The sequence below is a fragment of the Octodon degus genome, unplaced genomic scaffold (genome assembly GCF_000260255.1).
Source record: "Octodon degus isolate 3935 unplaced genomic scaffold, OctDeg1.0 scaffold00089, whole genome shotgun sequence".
NCBI classification, from domain to species: domain Eukaryota; kingdom Metazoa; phylum Chordata; class Mammalia; order Rodentia; family Octodontidae; genus Octodon; species Octodon degus.
The window spans coordinates 4371983-4379081 of record NW_004524665.1 but is presented as its reverse complement, the minus strand read 5'-3'; the positions used below and the strand labels follow the sequence as shown (position 1 = coordinate 4379081).

Below are 7099 nucleotides of genomic sequence, written 5' to 3'. Positions count from 1 at the left end.
TTTAAAGTGAAGGTTTTTAATTTTCATCTCTTTAGTATGATGTTGGCTATTAGTTTGTCATAGATGGCCCCCATCAGGTTGAGGTGAAGACCATCCATTCCAATTTTCTGTAGGGTTCTGATCATGAATGAGTGTTGGACTTGATCAAAAGTTTTTTCTGCATCTAGTAAGATGATCCTGTGATTCTTGTCCTTGGCTCCATTAACATGGTGCATTATTATTTATGGATTTGTGTATATTGAACCATCCCTCCATTCCTAGAATGAATCCCACTTGGTCATGATGTATAAAATTCCTGATGATTTGCTGCATTCTGTTTGCTAGTATTTTATTGAGGATTTTTGCATCTATTTTCATTAGGGAGACTGGTCTGTAATTCTCTTCCTTTGTTGAGTCCTTCTCTGGTTTTGGTACCAGAATAATACTTGCCTCCAGGATTGAGCTTGGGAGAATTACTTCCCTTTTGATTTCATTGAAGAGTCTCAGAAGAGTTGGCATTAAATCTTCTTTAAATTTCTTGTAGAATTCAATTGTGAATCAGGACCTGGGCTTTAATTTGTTAGTAGGTTTGTTATTACATTTTCAATTTCATTTGCTGATATTGGGTTATTCAGAATTTTTATATCTTCCTGGTTCATCTTTGGTAGTTTGTACATATCTAGGAATCTGTCTATTTGTCCTGTGTCTTCCATCCAGGTCCCTTCAAGTGTCCTCTGTGCACCTGATCTGCTTGGGCAATGGGACAACCCCACAGCTCAGCTGAGCTCCAGTGAGGGTCCCCACTGATATGGGGATGCTACCCCATATATAGTCACTCCCCTACCCCTGTACAGATCCACAGACTTCAAGCTCTTCCCCTTCAGAGAAATCTTTGAATTTTTCTCAACCTTATCCTTGAAAAGTTCCACCCTAGGGCAAATAGGTACTGTCCTCTTTACCTCTAGTAGGTACTCATCTAGAATGGATTTTCAAAATCAAAATACAAAACAAAAGCGCAAACATCAGAAAAACTGGCCATCAAAAAATTAAATAGTAACAAATGTTCCCAAGTCTGTGGGTGGCAAAGGAAACCTTCAACAATGATCGTGGGAATGTAAAATAGTACAATCATTATGGAAATCAGTGTGAAGATTCCTCCAAAAAACTTAACTTAAAAATTGTATTAACCAAGATACTCCACTCCTAGGTATCTTCATGAAGGAGTTAAAGACTCAGTACATCGGTACTCATGTTTATAGCAACAGAAGTGACTTATGTATTCATCAGCAGATGAAAGGATAAAGAAAATGTGGTATTGATATATAATACACTACCACTCTATCACAAAGAAAGGTGAACTTGGGTCATGGGTAGAAGATGGAGTCCCTAAAACTAGAATGTTAAGTGATATAAATTGTATTGTTTCTCTTGTATAAGAAACCCCAAGCAACTGCATTGAAGACAGCAATGTGCAATATAACAACCGTTGTTGAATACTTTTCATCTGGATTTTTAAAAATGTGTATCATTTTTAATGTTTTATCCATTATTTTTGTACTTTCTTTAAAATAAATGTAAAAAAAATGAAAAGGAGAAGGAGAAAATTACAACACTTATGAAAAGAAGAGTTAATGTTTTAATTTTTTGATCAATCTTACATACCTGTATCTGGTAGTCTGAGCAACAAATTTGATGGCAATATGTAATGTAACAACCATTATTAACTTCCTATTCTTGTTTTGAAATTCTGTACCATTTTTATTGTTTTTTTTAATTTTATTTGCATTTATTTTATGCTTAATTTATTCCCGTGCCATAAGTTTTTTTGTTTCTTCTGGGATATCTTTTTCCTCTGTGCAACTTCCTCTTCTGGCTTGGGAACAATTTGTTCCTTTTCAGTAAGGATCATCTCAATATGGCAGGGGGAGCTCATGTATGGATTAATCCGGCCATGAGCTCTATAAGTACGGCGGCACATCTTGGGTGCTTTGTTCACCTGGATATGTTCAATAACCAGAGAATCTACATCTAAACCCTTAAGTTCAGCATTACTCTCTGCATTTTTAAGCATGTGCAGCAAAACTTCAGCACTCTTTTTGGGCCACTGACCCTGTGTCCAGCCCTACTGTTTGGCCTGGGCACACCTACCAACTCCACCATTGTAATGCCGGAATGGTACACACTGCTTCTTTAATGTGACATCCTTGAGATACTTGGTGGCCTTTCGGATATGCATACCCTCGATGGCCTGGGCAGTTTCACGCGTGTTCTTAAAGTGAACACGAAGATTTGAGCCTCTTGATTTGCATGATTTTGTGGGGTTTTCTGGGTCAAGAGAGTAGTGAACCATTTTCACAGGTCACCTAAGGCCACTTACAGGAAGAGCCATTTTTATTGTTTTATGCTGCTTTGTTTTTGTCTTCTTTCTTTTGTTCTTTTTTCTTTTTTTTCAGAACCAGGGATTGAACTCAGATCCTTGCACTTGCCAAGGAAGTGCTTATTCTACTAAGCCATCACCCCAGCCCTAATGTATCTTTTTTTGGCAGAACCAGGATTGAACTCAGGCCCTTGAGTTTGCCAGGCAAGCACTTATTCTACTGAGCCATCTTCCTGGCCCCTCTTTGTTCTTGTTATTTGTTTTTGTGGGGGTTTTCCTCTTTGAAATAAAAAATTTAAAAAAGGAACCCAAAGCATAAGTAAAATAAAGAGCAAAACAAAACATAGACAATAGGAGATAGGGAGCTGAATCTTTGGTAACTAGGATGGAAACTAAGAGATGGAGAGAGGGGGAAGGAGAAAAGGGGGGGGGATGCAAAGGGAAAAGACACTCCACATGTATGTGCCAACCACACGCAGTGAACATATTTGTGATGTACTGCAAACATTCCCTAATAAAAAATAACTCTCACATACTATTAATTATAGGATAAGGCCCTCTAAGATTTCAACCTGTTTTTCATGTTTATTGAAATGTAGTAAGTGTATATCATCAAATCCAGTAACACTGTTCCTAGGGTTCTAGCTTCTTAAGAGTGAGGTTATAAGAATGATTGAAAGTAAAGAATGTAGTTAAGGATTATTGCTAAAAATTTGGTTCTTAAAACCAAAAACTAAAAAAAAAAAAAGATTAATTATCAGCAACTATTGTTTGATTTAAAAAGAAAGATGTGGCCAAAGTAATATCAGATTTTTCAGTACTGCTCTCTCAGTACGCCTATTATTGATTGGCAAATGAAAAAAGCAAGGCAAAGAACAGTATAATCAGACTATCATTAGGTATTATTTTAATAAAATAGGCACAAAAAGTTACCTTAGACATGTGCATATATGTAATGACTCAAGAAAATGGAAAATATACAGACAAAATTATTAGGGCCCTTTTGTATAGATGGAACTGTATAATTGATATACAGGAGCATTTTAATACCATATTTATAAAATGGTATTAAAAATACAAACTTCCAATTATATATGTCAATTTTATATTCATGACACAAATGAGGGCAGTTTTATAAAGTTTCTCATCCTACAATTAAATAAACAGAAGTGAAATAGTTATTCAATGAGAAAGACAAACGTGACAAGTGGAAGTATCAATCCAAGTTCAATAGTGACACTTTCACTGTCCAAATTCAGATAAACTTGAATGTGGGAAAGGACAAAACATACCTTAAGCGAGGGGTTGCCCCAGGGGCAATGGATTCCCTCCACAAGGGGTACTCCTTGTTGGAGGACTCCCTCCCCACATTGGGCATCCCAGGTCTGGGCCAGTGAGAACTACAGCACTGTACTCTCTCTGTGAAAGTCTTGATGGCCAAAAATGCCAAGAAAAATCAAGAGGTAAGGAAGTGAAGAAGAGGACTGGACAGAGGTGGCAGTGGCAGCCATTGTGGCAATTGAGCCACATGGGCAGAAGAACTCAGAAACAATGCACCAGAAGAACTGTTCTTTCAATGTTGCATTGATTTCTTAACATTAAACAAACTCCCAGAATGTGGAAAACATGTCATAAAAACATTTGCGTGAGCCAGACATTAGAAAAAAATATATTGCACACTGTTCTGGAGCTTTCCACCAAGTGTTAGCAAAATCCCTTTAACTCAGTGTACAGTTCTTCCTGAGCGGAAGAACTTAGATAATGCCTTACTGTGAAATTCAGTGGCTGTCCCAGTGGCCAACGGGCCTCCAGCATGACAGCGACCACCTCGTGTCCTCTCTGGACAAGTTTCTCTACCACTGAGTGCCGGATGAACCAGTGGTTCCATCTGTGGGCACCACCAGCAGCCTGCCTGCCTGGGCAAAGCCTGGCACCAGCAGCAGACACAGGCACAGAGGGAGGGGGGCCAGGCAAATGTGCGGGCGCTGTGGGGACCGAAGCCCAGAGCATCCCAGCTGCTTAGACTCTTGGCTCCCATAATGCCGTCCAGGGAGGAACTACAGACACAAAATGTACCACAGAGCAGATGCAGAACACACATTAATAAGTAAGTTTCAGTCACTGATAATGATTTACTTTGACCAATAATAATTAGTGAGTGACATTTACTGTCATACGTACTGGTATGTTTTTCACACAGTGACATCTTAGTACCTTCTTATTAGGGAGAAGCATGCCCTCTTCTTCCTGTTATGGTTTGGGTCTAGTAGTCCCCCCAAAGCCTCGTGCAGTTGTGGGGCAGACTTCTTCTAGAGGTTGTGATTAATTCATGACCCAATGCTAGAATGATGGGTGTGAGTGCTGCTGGAATTATGGGTGTGAGTGCTACACCCACCTCAGGGCAGAAAGCTTCGATGCAGTGTAAGGACGAGGGAGAGGCTTGCCCTTTGCTCTGCTTCGGCTGCTGCTGCTGCTGTGGCTGTCTCTGCTCCTGCCTCTTTGCTCTTACTGTTTTGCTCTTTATCTGTCACCACGCACAGCTGCCCTCTGCCATGTGCTGCTCTGCCTGGGAGCCAGCTCAGTCTGAGTATGGACTAAATCCCTACAAGCTGAGAGCTAAATAAACCTTTCCTTCCATAATGCTGCATGTCAGGGATTTTTTTTTTTTTAACTAGGCAAAGAATTTTATTAATCTTTGTTTCAAACTTTATTCCCAGGCTTCTCCAGCTAATTGGCTGCAAAGAATGAATTGTATGTAAACAAAAACTGAAAAGAGCTGCAGTATCCAAGGGCTTAAAAAATTTTAGAGATCTAGATTTTATCAGATCCATATATAAAAACAATGTCAAAAAGCAACCATAACATAAAATGGCAGCTCCCAGTAATTTCTTCCAAGTTTTATCTTTTTCAGAAGCTGACTTAGTTCAGTTTGCCTCATTCCTAGAAGCCTCATCAAAATTCTCCACAAGATCTGGAACCTCATCATCATCATCCTCTTCTCTAGTGGCAAGCAGTGCTTTTCCATCCACCGATTATGTGGGCGGAGCTTCAGCCAGTCTCCTTAAACTAGTCAGACTGTCTGCACCAAGCTGGTTCAAGATGCTGGGGAGCATTTCCATCAGTTGTTTCATCTCAGTATGGTCTGTAATGGTAAAAGTGTTTGCTGCCAGAGATGCCTGGACTTTTGGGTTGTTGAAGTGGATAACTGTGCCCTGGTCTGTAAACATATTCACCTCTTCAATACCAGAGATATTGTTGACCCCTAACTTCTTTAATGAGAATTGAAGTTTTTTATCATCTGCTGTGGCTGCTCTGGGAACCACCTTCTTCTTTCTGTGAGCAGTTCCTTTCCCACCAATGCGCACTTGTGCCTGCAGTTTGGTGAGTTTTTCCTGGTTCATGACAGTTTCTTTCATCTCGTTGGAGTGGATATGGGGTGGCATGGGGGACTAGGACTGGCACTCAGGGGGTCCCAGTTAGACCAGCTTGGGTGTCAGATATTTTGTCCCAGCAATGAGCGAAAAGTAACCAAGACAGTGGTTTTAGAAAGAGAGCTGTTAAGCAATGGGTTTGGACTTGTACCTGAGCCCTGAAGCAGAGCGAGAACTGAGGTGAGGAATGCACAGGTAAAAACAGAAGGCCAGACAGTGGCAAGGGAAAGAACCACGAATGACAGCGATCAGCATGCACACCTCGGTGAGAGCTCAGGGCTGCTCTCAGGGGATCCTTACAGATCTCTCCAGCTCCACAGATGAACTCTATGGCTGAGCTGGCACACAAGGGCCATGGTGTGTTTGCTGCCTAGTTTTGCCCCTAGTCTGTTGTCTTGCTGACTCAGGGTGAAGACCAACCCCAAGGATCCAACCCAGATGGGAGAAATAATGCGTCCCTGCATCTCAGAAAATGCAAGTAGCTACAGTGGTGTCACACAAGTATTCCAAAAGCAGGCCTGCTCAATAAAACCAGAGCCAAAGGTGACAGACTCTCCCTTTTGCACAACCACAGGCTCTCCTTGGCTCCTCCCTGACAGAGAAGCACTCCAGAGTTGTGCTTTTCTAAGGACTGTTGCCTCAGATTACATTTTTCTTAACCTCAGAGCCCACACCACACTTTTGTCAACTGCAGAAGCCTAAGATTAGAGTGACCAGGCCAGGTGACAAAGCCTAAAATCAGCCTCGCCTGAAGCCACTGACATACTGAGCCGGAAGCACCACCTGCTGGGTGGTTGCAGAGTCGTTTTCCCAGCCAATGGAGCCCAGGCAGCTTCCACACCTGACACTAAATTACAGGTGATGGCCCAGCCACCAGGAGAACTCACAAGCAGCTCTGCCTCCCTGGGGCAATTGCCCTTCCTGAGTCACAGCACAAGATGCCCAGGAGTAACCCTGAACAACGTTCTCTACATAGTTTCCCAGCAGATTACAATAAAACACATCCATTAAGGTAGGATCCAGTGCTATGTGCCAGACCCTGTGCCACTTGGACCAGGATGATGCCTAACATCTTTGATCTTAAATCTGTACATTCTGGTGGGGCTAGGGCCAACTTAGTCCACTGGATAAGCATTCTCCCTATGAACAAAGTTGCAGGAATCCACTTTTATTGCTACTGTTTTCTGGCCCTAATTTAATCTCTAAACCATGAGTAAAGTTATAGTCCATGTGTTGTAAGCTGGGTGAATCAACTCCATCTTGTAACAAGCTTTGTAACTTCTATTTGTAAAACCTTGATTTGTTTTGTAAA

At 41.3% G+C, this 7099-nt stretch overlaps 1 pseudogene; it reads right to left on the bottom strand.

Annotated features, from left to right (window-relative positions):
• Positions 1–5280: 5280 nt before the first annotated feature.
• LOC101566852 lies at positions 5281–5772 on the bottom strand (annotated as a pseudogene).
• Between the last annotated feature and the right edge of the window lie 1327 nt (positions 5773–7099).